Source organism: Manihot esculenta, chromosome 11, assembly GCF_001659605.2.
Source record: "Manihot esculenta cultivar AM560-2 chromosome 11, M.esculenta_v8, whole genome shotgun sequence".
Lineage (NCBI taxonomy): Eukaryota > Viridiplantae > Streptophyta > Magnoliopsida > Malpighiales > Euphorbiaceae > Manihot > Manihot esculenta.
Genome location: NC_035171.2, coordinates 30,459,288 through 30,473,310, shown reverse-complemented (window position 1 = coordinate 30,473,310; position 14,023 = coordinate 30,459,288). Strand labels below are relative to the sequence as shown.

Below are 14,023 nucleotides of genomic sequence, written 5' to 3'. Positions count from 1 at the left end.
TTTTCTTCGATTTTGATCTTTTAATCTTCCCTTTTTCAATTAATGGTAAATAATAATAATAATAATAATATCCCTATTTGAGAATCACAAAAAATAGAAAAGTTAAAAATAAATTATGAAATAGGTGGGCTTTTCTATAACACTCATAGATTGGCCCCATAACAGAGTATAGAAATACTAAATTGATATTTATTTAATATTAAAATTAACAGGCTGTTTATAAAGTTGAATTACTAGCAAATCACACCAAACACGTCATATAATATTATTTGCACAGTAATAGGCATTGCCACAAATAAAAGCAATGCCATTCAGCATAAAAACAAACTCAATATTCCAGCTATAAATGATAATCTCAAATCAAATCAACTCAACTCATTTTCAAATAATATCTGATTTTGTTGTACCCTGCAAGATTTTCTCTTTTCTTTCCCTTTCTGTATATGTTTTGGTAACCAAACAATTTATGGCAATAAGCATGAAATTATCCTACAGTAAAATTAGAATTTGAGTGATTTTTTCTGAAATAAGTCTAATTAAATCTATACACCTTTATTCAAGGTCAAACAAATTTAATTCATTTTTTTTTTGCCAAATATTAAAGTTCAAGATTAAAAAAAAGGGGAAAACAAAAAGGTTTTGGAACAGAGAAAATGTTGGGGGTGAAAAGGCCTAATAGAATCAATTGCAACCTCCAGTAGCTATCACAAGCAAATTTACCTTAATAGACATCAGAACAGATAATTGACCAATAAACAAAGACTACATTGTTAATGGTGGCCATTGGATACGATGCCACTAATTAATAAAATAATCCCAAATGGAGAAAATATCTTGATTCAAATACAGCACCTGATCATAATATTTCGGGGAGATTAAGATGCCAAAACAATTAATAAACAAAAACATGATAATTCATTAAGAGTAGAATGAAAGTATACTCTACATTAATTTAATATAACATGATTTGCATGCATCTGCAGTTAAGAACATAAATAAGTTTAATAACACATCAGCTTACCAAGATTTTGAAAATTATCTCCGTGTATAAGTCAATGTTAGGCTGGTTTCTAGCTACAAATATATTAAAATAAATAATCTCACCTAATTTTAAATTTATTTGTGACCTTTAAAGAATAGTATGAGATAAGCATTTGATGTAAGGATCTGTAACATCGATAGAAACAGTACTATTATCACCGGGCGAATGATTTAGATTTCAAAAAATACAAAACAGCTATGCAAATAAACGATTTTTTATGTAGATAAAGTTGCTCAATATACTATATTCAAAACCTAAAGAAGGAAAAAAGAAAGTAACCTTAAAGGCTAGCACAACCTTTGGCTTCTTCTTCCAAGACTTCTTCTCTTGTTTCAGAAACCAATACCTTAAGGTTGTAGAGTAAGGAAAAAAAGCATGGTTCACCTTTTTTTTTTTTTTTAAATGTTCTATATAATTTAATAGTTCCTTTCCTCGGTCACTGCAAACAAAGATTAAAGATTAAACTACAGCAACTTTGTTTGAAGCTTAATGGAGTGCATGCTACGGTATTCTTGTTGAAGATAAGAACAAGAAAAGACGATAATGCCACTGTACTAAGGGAAATGCAAGCAATAAATATCCAGAGGGTTTAAGGCCTTTGATTTTGGATCTTATGCTGATTTTTGTGGGGCTAAACTGAAAAGCCCCACAAGGAAAGCATTGGTCTATGTAATGACCTCTGCAGCTTGTTAAGCATATTTCCTCCATAATATATTGTACAAAGAAAAAGTGACTCTTACCTTGAAATCTAGGTAGGCAAAACCCATCAGCTGTCCTTATCTTGGATTTCTCATGTCCCAAGCTCCAAGTTAAGGCTACTAAATAAACAACAGTATTTGTTACCAACAAGCTGGAAAAAAAAAGTACAATTAGGCTGCATTATTGAAGGGGGAGGCAACAACCAATAAAAAAGGTTTTTTTTTTTTTTTTTTTTTGTAGCAAGCATACAAAGATAATTCAAACAATGAGCTGGAGAAAACAAAGGGAGGAAAAAGAAGTAAAAAAAGCACAGAAACAGAATTTAATTCTAACTTAATCATAGCATATCAGCTATTACCAAAACCTCAAAATTGCTGAAGCTTTTACTCTCAGGATCCATTTACCAAGTTTTTACTGGAGTTCCTATTACAGTATCCTTTTTCAGCCTTAGAAGAAAAGGGGGGCAAAAAAGAAACATGAATTTCCCTTTATCATTATCAATAATAGAATCCTAGCTTACAAAATTGCACCAGCTTCTTCTACTTTTATAACCCTCCAAGGATACAAAAGTTATCAATATAACTTTTCCTTTTGCAAGTGAATGGGGATTGGATGATCCTAATCTCACCTTCCAGCATAGCATAGAATAAATCTTAGATGCATAATCACATGTTTCCTTTGGAATCATTATCCTTGATGCATAATCACATGTTTCTTTTAGTATCATTATCCTTGACAAACATTCATAGTCTACAAGAAAAAGTAGTTGTATAATCAAAAGCAGATGCATCCAATTGCTTCTTAGTTTGCTTGATGCACCATCCTAAAACTTTTTTTCTGATGTGCCCAAGCAAGAAGCTTTTGTACCAAATGTGATTAGTGTGTTCCCCAATATATTCAACACTTTCTCTTGGTATGATTGGTCTTAAATACAACACAACTGCAACCATTTATTTATAGCCTCCTGTTGAAACAAAACAAAGCGAAAATCATTGCTGTCTAATCCCATCATTCACTTTTATACAGGCAAAATGACCTGCTTTAATTTCCTTGACATCAGCACTAAGGATCAAATATTACTCATCACTGAATCAATCATATAGCAAAGTAGCAGGCATTCTCTTCATTTGTCCAAAATAAAGTGGACAAAACAATTTCTTAACTTGCAGCTTCTAACACAGTTCAAAATTATAACATGACACCAATCTTGTGCACTACATTTATAAAAATTGATCCAAGGCAATCCTCTGTTCCATAATTGTCTATTCAAATATTTTACTTTTAGAACATTTTAGGCAATTCCAATCTAAATATTTATTTGCAAGATTTACTTCTTTGAAAAATGGTTTTGCAGCTTGATATTTTCACCATTAAATTGGACATTAATGAGCCCTAACAAGTTATTTAGAGACGATCCGGCAGAGGAGGAACTAGTCCGTAAGGGAGTATGTGGCCAGTTCAACTCGGAGACTTTGCAAATACCAGAGCTCGATAAGGCAACAGTTGTGGAAGCAAAGCAGAAGGGCACCACCTCCCTAAGAGTTCTTTGGGTCGCTGTTCAGGAAGCTGCCTACCACCTTGGGGAGCTGATGAAAAGAGCGGAAAAGTATATAAGGTAGGATCACTGTCCAAAAAGTGATCTTGGCTGCAAAACAAGAATACCACCAGCCATCTGCAATATAGATGGAAAATCAGTCCTTGAAAACTCAAGTGATGACATCTTGTACCTCCTGTGCCATTCCCCTCCTTCAAAATATCTCTAGAAAACTTGTTGCTCCGGAAGTATTTCATAATTTGAAACATCTTTCCCTTTTTCTTTTTCTTCAAGTAAGGGATGAGAAAATGGGGACACGAACCTAGTAGAACCAGGTGAATTACAAATACCTTTAGCCACTGGGCCAAGCCAAACTAGGCTGAAACATCTTTCTATGCCTCTGAATATACAAAAGAAAAATAATGTCACAAACATTAACTAAGTAATATCAATTACCTTCTTGTTCTAAATTTGGACAGTAAATCAATATATATTACATGGCCATCTAAACTTTTATAATTTTCAGGCAATGAAGCCAACAGTGATATCTTCAGGCAAACTACAGTTAAACCAAAACATCATTGAACTACTAAATTTAACATTATCCATAGAGAATAGAGATGCATCTAACTAAGCGGCAACTGCAAGACATTATTTCACCATTTCTTGAGATTCTTCCTCCGCATTTATTATACTTGGGCCATAACGGTTGTTACATAATGATATCATCGGGTTTTTCAGGCTTCCTTCACCATTATCCCCATATTTATAGGAAAAAAAATTATCAGAAATGGCTGTTGCTAATGGTAAAGTTATTATTTACTGTTGAGTAACGGTAACAGTCTACACATGATGATGTGAGCATTTTGAAATTAAAATAAGAGAAAACAACTCAAGGAAGGAAAGAAGACTAAAAGTGCATAAATCAACAGCAGCAAAGCCCTCCACATGTCTCAGGGCATGTCCAATGCTGCGAGCTTCAAGCAACCTTAGTCGTACATCCAACACACTTTACCCTTTGGCGTCTATCTCTTGGATCAGTTGCGAAAGTCAACCTTAACAGCCTCAAAACATGTTAAATACATCTCCAAATGGATCCCCTACAATCCTAATATAATCCAACCTGTTTTGTAAGAGTTTCTGCCTATTCTGAAAGATTTTTAGCCTCCAAATCGGATTGTTTTATGTTTCCTTATTTAATTAGGACTAGTTATTTAAGTTTCCTGTTCTAGTTAGAATTTAGCATTCCTATTTAATTTATATCTTTCTATTTGTATTTAGTTTATCTAGAGTTCCTAAATAGTAGTTTGGTATTCCTATTAGGATTACTTTAAAACTCTACAAATAGGAACTAAATTTATGTAATTCCAGTTCAGAATTTCAACTTTTGATTAATATAAATTTTGGTAGAGAAGTTTTCTCAATGTTCACTCTCATGTCCGAGTGTGTGCTATCTTTGTGAGCTTTATAAAGCGTCACATGACCGCTTGCTTTTTTCTTTTTTATGGGGTCAGTAACTCAATTCATTGTTTTGTTTCTGGTTTGTAGGGGTTTAGGCTTCTCTGTTTCGCAATTCTCCCAACTTTCCCCCCTATCTTTTTTTTTTTGACAAATCTTTCACTTCTTGAGCCAAGATCATAGATTATTGAAGGTTTATTTGTAATAGAGGTGAGAAATCTACGGCTATATGCTAGTTCTACTCTCTACACAGTCATTTTTGTTATAAATTAATGTGTGCATGGACTAACCAGCAGCAAAATCAATCTAAAATCCTCTATTTAGAGTCTAAATTTTTGTATCTTAAACCCATTACTTTTCATGCCCCTATTATGTACCTAAATTTCTACTTATAATAACCATTACATAAACCTGTCCCGCATCAGCTTCACCAAAAGCTTAAATTGTGATGCAAAATGCACAGACTGCAAACAATAAACAAAACCACATTCAGCTTTGCGTTGAGCATAGGATTTGATTAATCTATTAAACGTAAGTTGAGTGAAGCTACAAGATTCATCATAATCCCAGTGGTCTAAAAGCTTCATATAGAATGCATGTGCATGCGAATCTCACATAAACACACACATGATAAAACTAAACTCACAAGTACGCTATCCATAAGCCCAAAGCCAAAGAAAATTACGTGAAAATGATGTTAGTTCAAACTTCAAAGCCATACTTGTATTTTACCAATTCCAGCTGGACCAACTCTGTCAAAACACTGAATGATATTCAATGCATTATCTAATCCCTTGAGAAGGGCAGGAGAGGGAGATGGACTGCAAAATTGCTCATAAAAAGTTCCTGAGAAAACAATCCTGCTCAGAAATAAGAGCAAGAATTTAAAAAGGGAACAATAAAAAAATCCAAATTCCGATGAATCAAAAGTATGAAATTGCTCTAGTAAATTGAATGAACTATATAAAACTAGAACTATTATTATCATGATATCGTCACAGTTTGATATGGAGGCGACACAATTGCACTGATGAGGGCTACGGCAGATGCTACATCCGCCATTTTCACATCTACGCTCCTTCAACTCGAATTCTATCAAGGATTCCTCCTGGAACCAAACAAAAACAGTTTAATATTTCAAGGAATCCAAACAAAATGACAACATTAGAAAAATCCAAAAGAAAAAAAAATGAATTAGTAACAAAAATTCCAAACAGGTGATTAGTCAATCTCCTTCAACGATTCTCAGCCAGAAAGTGTACCTTGGCAGTCCCTTTTCGCTTATCTGCTTATTAGCCATTTCCTCTCTCTCTCTCTCTTTCTCGGTCTTTTGATCTTCCCGCCACTAAACCTAATGCTTTTGGAAGAAGAAAATGTAAGAGGTAAAAAAGGGATTGGATTAAATTAAATTTAAAAAGCTAACAATAAATTATGATATATTCACTAAAATTTTATTTTACTAATAACTCTTAAATATATATTTTTATTAGCATAATATTAATTTTTATTAATTTCATTATTCCTTATCAAGAATTATATATAAATTTGTTAATAAATTTTATTTTTTAAATTAAAATTAAATAATAAAAAATAAATTATATCATTAAAAAATATTTTTCATAAATTTTTATAGAAAAGATTTTTCTAATATAAGTTAATCTCTGCAAATAAGCGGAAGCCTTAATATAAAAATTTTAAATATAATTAAGATATACATGTGTGTGAAAATTGCAAAAGAAAATTCTTAAATTAAAGATTAATAAGTAGAAAATAATTAAAAGCACATCATATAACTAATCGATTACTCATAATCTTGATTCATATTATATTTTTTAAACTACATTTTACGCTTAATTATTAATAACTAATATTTATAGACTACATAATTGGTATTACTTTATAATTTTTTTTTAATCGCTCATTTTCTTATTAGCAAATATCTATCTAAATTTAAATATATATAAATAAAATTATAAAATTTTAAATAAGTACTCACAAGTTTAATCTGATGATAGGTGAATCTAAATAAATTTGAGAGATCTTAAATTTTATCTTTCGATCCTTAATTTTCAGTTTAAAAAAAAAATTCAAATAAAATTTTAAATTTAAATATTTAATTATTTAAAAGTATATTATTTTCATTTAAAAATGTAACATATCATATTATAAAGTGAGCTAAGACTTATCCTCATTAATCTTATTATTAATATCGAACTCAAGTATGTATTATTAAAAATATTATTTTTATGATTTTTAAATAATACTTTTTAGGTTTTAATTTTGTTTTAGATTATATAAAAAAATATAATTTAATAAATTAAATATTAATATAAAAAATATAATTTAATAGAATAAAATATTGATATAAACTCTTAATAATTTTGTTAAATACTAATATAAGTGTATAACGATTTTAATTTAAATAAAAAACTTATATAATTAATTAAATTTAAAAAATAAAATAAAAATAATTTTATAATTATTATATTGAAGTAGAAAATCACAGTGCATAAGCTGAAATGTCATATATCGTTTCATTCTTCCACCTTTATTTAACAAGGTTAAAAACACATACGGGTCAACACAAAAAGAAAAAAAATACATGTACGGCTTCATTTTCTCTTTGAGGATATTCTTTAATTTGCTTCCCATATCTCTACTTCGTCTTGGGCTTGGTTCAACCTTTTTCAAAAAGAACTCTCTCTCTCTCATTTTTCTCTCTCCTCCTGATTTTGTAGTGAATATATTTTTCTCTTTTACCGGTTTGTGTGGCCTTGTCTCTTTTAGGAAAGCCGACAGTCTCCTTTCCTCACTCAAAGCGTGGATTTATTCTCTTATCTCTTTTAAGTGGATTGTATGAATAAATAACGATTTTAGTTTATTTTCTACAGATTTATTTTTAAAAGTGAGAAAAATTTTAATTTATACCTGTGATTTTTTTTTCATTTTGCCTTTTTTTTTTAATTTTGTTGTTTGTAGAGATTGTTTTCTTCTCACCTTTTATAAAATTAAAAAAAATTAGTTATTAAATTTTTCTAAATTACAAGTAATAGTAAAACACTCCGCACCTAAAACTACCCAAATTAGTAATTTGGAGATTTTTAAAACCTCAATCGTGTTTGTTGAAATACAAATCAATTTTTATATATTTTAATCAATTTAAATATTCATAAAATTTTCGTAATATTTTAATTATCTCATAATGCTTTAAAATCATTTTGTTTGTTTATTTATTAATAATATAAAATAACTTAATTTATTTATAAATTATAAAACTTTAAAATTAAATTTATTCATTTAATAAAACTTAAATAGCTATATACGAAGGAAACTATTTTATTTAATAAGATTTAGTGTTTTTTTTTATTCAAATGAGAAGACACAAAAATTAAATATAAAAGTGAATATTTTAAAATAGATCAACGAAGAGACTAAAACTAGACCTCATTTTCCTATTTTTTAAATAAATTATTATTTATTCTATATGTTATATAAATATTAATTATTTTTTAATTTTAAAAAATATATTATAATATTTATAAGATTTTTAAAAATATATTAATTAATTAATTTATTCATTTAAAAAATAATAATTTATTTATTAATTTTAACGGTTAAAAATTATAAAAAAATTTAAAATATTTTTAATATGGAGAAATTAATTAATAAATATTTTTATAAAATTTTAAAATTAATTAATAATTTTTCATATTATAAAAATTAAATAATAAAATATTTAATTATTAAAATTAATATAAATACTAATAAATTTTTAAAAATTTTAAATATATTTTAATATATTTTCGTAATCGAAAAATGAATTAATAAGTATTGACTTATTATAAAGGTTACATAGTATTGAGTTTGGAAGAATCTTTTATTTATTTATTTATAGTACTAATATGGTGCAGCCAATCATTTTTTATTATGGTTTACTGCACGTGTTTCTTCTGCGGCAACGTTAACGATAACTATGCCACCTAGGCTTTAATTTATGTTGTAATGTAATCCCTACGGCAACTAGATCCTTGCAATTGGGTGATTAAAGTAAAAATAAAACAATAATATATATAATTTGGTTTCTTAATTTTAATAAAAATTTAATTGATATTCTGATATTTTATTATTAATTTTTTGACACCCAGTATTCACGAAAATATAATTATTTAATTTTTATAGATAAATATATACTATATATATTTAAAATTTATAAGAATTCAATAATTATATTTCTATAAAGTTTATTATGTTAATAGTAGTTATATAAATAACTAGTTTTTATTTAAGTGTGATATAAAAAATAACCTTAGGTCCACTGCCTATGCAGTTAATTTAGAATGCGTTAGTTATGGTTGTAATTTTTTATTTTTTATTTTATAAAAAAGACAAAATTTATTTATTTAAAAATATTATTTATTTATTTTACTATTTATTAAAAAATATTTTTAAAATAAATAAAAAATAAAAACTATAAAGATTAGCTTTCTTAATATAAATTCTATCAAACCATTATTTTTCTTGGCAACTTTTATTAGATTATCATTAAAAAATTTTAAAATTTTATCTTATATATGTTTTTAAATATATATTTATTTAATTAATTTATAAAATATATTTTTATTTTATTATTATATAAAAAATTTACTATTTACTTTAAAAAATTACTATTTAATATTTATAATATAAAAAATTTTATTAATTACTTTTTAATTTTTAAAAAATAAATTAAAACATTTTTAATATTTTTAAAGATCTATTAATTAATTTTTTAATTAATTTTAATCATTAAATATTTTATTATTTAATTTATGTGATATGGAAAATTTCATTAATTAGTTATTCGGCTTATGGAAAATTATTATTTAATTTGTATAATATAAAAAAATTATTATAATTAAAAAAAAAACATTTCATCTAAAAATGTATACTTATTTTTATACGAAGAGTTTTTCAAAAACGTTTCTAAAAAGTAAAACAAAAATTGAAAAACAATTTTTAATTTTTAAAAATAAAAAATAAAAAATAAAAAATATGAAATAATAGCCAACGCATCCTTAATTTTCCTAATTTTAGCTATTATCCTACATTAATCATTTTAAGTAGTTCCTTTTGGTTTTTCTAAGTAATATTATAATTTTTTTTTTTACAAATGTAGCTGTGTAATCTAGTATAAACTTTTGCCCACTATATTAATTTCTAAAGAAATATTCATACATTTTAGCCCTTTCTTTTCTATTGGTTTAATGATGATTTTTTTTTTATAAATGATAAAATATCTTATAATTAAAAAAAAAAAAGAAAAACAGTGTCAACGTTGTACCCTAGACACTGCTCCATTAAGAAAATAAAGTTTGTTTTTTAAGAATTACATTGTTAAACTGTTAATATAAAAATTGGTACATATTTTATTAAAGAAAAATATCTATTTTAAAAAAGGAAGCTTTTGTTAAATTTTAAAAATTTTATTTAAATTATTTATATAAATTTATTGATATACTTTATTTTTAAATAAATTTAAAAAAATATATTTTTAAATAATTTGGAAAATTTTTTTAAAAATAAAATATAATAATAAACTTATATATAAAAAATTATTAAAATGCAAAAAAGAAATAATTAACTTTCCTTAAAATAATTTAATTTTTTTGTGCTCTAAACATTAAAAATATTTTAAAAATATTGTTAGAAAATATTCTATGTAAAATAAATAGAATACATGTATTTATATAGTTTAATGTCTATAATTTCAGTCATATTATTTAATTTTTATAATTTTAAATATTTATATTATTTAATTTTTTAATAATAATTAAAATAAATTAAGTAAAATTTTATTTATTTACAGAAAATAACTTATATTTAAAAAATATTTTTGTATGTAAAAATTTTTTTTATGAAAAATATTTTTTTAATAAATAATTTTTTATTTAAAAAAAATATGTCAATAATTTATATGTAAATCTTAATAGAATTTTAAAATATGAAAGATAATTTTTCTTTTTAAAAAAGAGTTATTTTTTAAAAATAATTTAAATTTTCTTTTTAATCAGATAATATTTAACTAATTTTTTAAAGTTTTTCAAATGTTAAAAAATATAAAAATATTTTTCTAAAAAATATTTTTCATAAAACAATTAAAATCTAAATTTTTACTAAAAAAATAAAAATTTCAAAAAAATTGTTTAAAATAAAATTATATATATATATATATATATTGAAAAAATCCACGTGAAGCATTTTCTTAGTGGAGTTCAGAAGTTGGGAGGAAGTCGAGCACTACTTGCTATGAAACCACTTGCCCCCGGTCCACCATCTCCAAACTAATGAACTTATTGCCTAACGGGACAATAAATGTGCAATATTTATGAATTTTTTATTTTAGAAAAACCTTTGAATTTTAAAAATATATTAAAATATTTTTAAAATTTTGAAAAAATTAATAATTAATCATTTTATTAACTTTAATGGTTAAATATTTTATTATTTAATTTTTATAATTTTTAAAAATTTATTAATAAATCGCTTAATTTTATAAAAAAATTAATTAATTAATTTTTATGCCCAACATTTTTATTTATAGGACTTTTTGCTGTGATGGCTTGGTCCATTTCGAAAGCAAGAAGTAGAGTGAAATTTGATGCATGACAATGCGATCAAACTCACGAACTGGACCATGCGTTGGGATTTTAGGCAGAAATGAAAGACACTGACTTTATTGCCCTACGAGATTAAATAATAAATTTCCAAAAAAAAAAAAAAAACATTTCCTTGATCTCTACTCTCCGTGGATTGCCCTTGTGCTAATTTCTTTTGCTTATAAATACAAATCACCAATCTTTTATCAACTTCACCTCTCATTTATCCTTCAACTCAACCTCCTAAGCCCCCCTCTTGGGGCCTTCTTCCCTTCTTCTTCCTCATATTTTCTCTTTGATAGGCCAAAAGATCTTCAGAATTGCTTTCTTTTGTTACTGAAAAACAGACTCCGTTTCTTTCAAGAATACCCAATTCAAATTGTTAGTCCTTGTTTTCATTTCTTTATATGCTTGATTTTTTGGATCTAAATTCTGTTCGTTTTTGCTAATTTTTGTGGTTTTGGGTTTTGTTTGAATACTCTGTTTTCTTCTTGCAGTACAGAGAATTAATGGTGGTGATGCCAACTGATCCTCGTGCTCATCTGAAGAGCAGGAACACAACTTTTCCTCCAGTTCCAAAGAGAGGCCGAGTCAAATCTCAAATTTTTGAGAGCTTTGCAAAGACTGTCGTCTCCATAACCTCCAAGGCAGGCGGAGCTCGGAAAAGAACCGGAGGTGAAGGCGGAGGAGATAACGGAAGTTCTTCCACTGCAACCCCAACTCCACCACTTAGTCCCTTCAACTCCAAAACAAATACCGAGTTCTTGTAGTCGATCAAATCGGTGGCCGTGAACGAGTTGAATCGTTTTGAGTAGCTTAAAGATGTAGAACTCCAACATGGGTTCTCTGCAAAACTCGTATTTGAGCTAGTTTTAGCAGGATTTATACCCATCTCTGTTTAGATTTTGCAATTTCAGTGTGTTTGAATCTGTGGATTTGCCTCTTTCTTTCTTTTTTTTTTTTGAGGCGTCGTATTCATCATTTCTCGAGTTTTAGGGAAGAGATGATTGTTTATTTATGGACTTTTGATGGTGTCTTGTACTTCTAATTCTCTGTTAGGTCATGTCTACTTCTTGTATTCTGTTAATGATAATACCAAAAATTTTATTTTGAAAATATTTTTTATGCGTATTTTGGCCTAAATCAAATTTATATAAATCTGTATTATAATATAATAATAATTTAAAAAAAATTTATACATTTATACTACAAGCAAACTCAGAGAGCAGCTCGAGCTAAAGTACAAAAGTACACTCCAATTGAATCCAACCCAACATTGCACAGTCAATTGTACCCATCGCCGTAGGACCGATAGCTCAACAACTAAATTTCAGCACCATGACAATAAGAAAACAACAAACCAGCAAAACAAGCATATAACGGTAGAAAACGAGAAAGTCACGAATGGACAACAGTGGCTATGACAAAGCAGGAAATGCTGAGAGGAGGCATAGCAAACCTCAGCCAGTAATAACTCACCGAACGTATATGTGCGGTTCTAAGATGCTAACATTGTAAAATTACAGATGTTCTCAGAAAACCAGAAAAGGAATCATCAATCTTATAAACACACTCAGATTTAAAAAACAAAGTATCTTTAGAGACAATTTCATAAATCTAAAAAAAATATATATATAGAAACAAAACCAAAACTAACCACCAGTAACCAAAGGCGGCGTCAGACCCTTCACCTAGAAACAATTACACCTAATGAGAGAGTAAAGAGAACAGAGTAAAAATCAAATAAGGCCAAATGAAACTGAAAATACAAACGGAAATAACAAAACCCAAGCACAAAATCGGCAGAAATCTCTTTCCGACGCTAGCACACTGCTTCGACTATCATTCTCCACTGAATGGCTTTATCTCACCTTGTTTCAATTTAATCTTCAAATTATTCTGTAACATTTCTCTTATTTTAATCTTGAAATATATCTTCAAATTCTACTTTGGTTGATTTGTTGTACTTTGGATGAGGATTTTATTTTTAGTCTTCATGCAATTTCTGCTTTTTTTTTATTGGCAGTCTTCTATATTCTAATGTTTGTTCTTTATTTTTTTTTTTAATGTAGTTAAGATTCAAAATGATAAATAATTCTAAATATTAAAGATATCAAAATTAAGATATGATGAATAAAAAACAAATTGTGATTTAAATTTAACAAAAAAAATAAATTGGATAAACCTAAATTAAAAAGTATAGATTAATTAAGCAATCTTAAAGGAATTCAATTAAGATTATATATACATCCTACGTAATATTAGGGGCAAAATTTTGATTTCGAGTTTAATAAAATATTTTATTATATTTTTTGGTATATATATATATAAAATAACTTTTTTATATTTTGTAAGAGTTTATTGTGTAAAAAAAATGTAATAAAATTTATTGTTTGATTTTTGATTTTCTCTATTTTAGAGTTGTGCTGGGTTGAATTTAATATTATAAGTTGTTCTCTATAGAAATATTTGGGTGGCAATGTCGACTATGACACGTAATGGAGATTGCCAGCTAATCTAATGCCTAACAATATGACTTAGAATTTTAATTTGTGGATTTTCTTCATTTTGAAGTTACCAGCAAGAAACGTTGACATATTCTTTTTTTTTTTTAAGGGCATATTCTTCTCTTGCATGGTGAGATTTCTTGCTTCT

The 14,023-nt window shown here is 26.8% G+C and overlaps 2 long non-coding RNA genes across 4 annotated transcripts; one reads left to right on the top strand and one right to left on the bottom strand.

Annotated features, from left to right (window-relative positions):
* Positions 1–1,427: 1,427 nt before the first annotated feature.
* On the bottom strand, positions 1,428–6,124 carry LOC110626364. 3 transcript variants are annotated; one of them, XR_002489710.2, is made up of 3 exons: positions 5,996–6,124; positions 5,455–5,841; positions 1,428–1,892 (listed from the first exon to the last, which is right to left on the bottom strand). It is a non-coding gene; the product is annotated as an uncharacterized LOC110626364 (long non-coding RNA). The 3 variants fall into 3 exon arrangements; XR_002489708.2 differs by lacking the exon at positions 1,428–1,892 and adding an exon at positions 2,713–3,675 and having other exon boundaries at positions 5,419–5,841; XR_002489709.2 differs by lacking the exon at positions 1,428–1,892 and adding an exon at positions 2,713–3,675.
* Positions 6,125–11,463: 5,339 nt separating this feature from the next.
* LOC110626877 lies at positions 11,464–12,484 on the top strand. Its single transcript, XR_002489798.2, has 2 exons — positions 11,464–11,749; positions 11,866–12,484. It is a non-coding gene; the product is annotated as an uncharacterized LOC110626877 (long non-coding RNA).
* Positions 12,485–14,023: the final 1,539 nt, after the last annotated feature.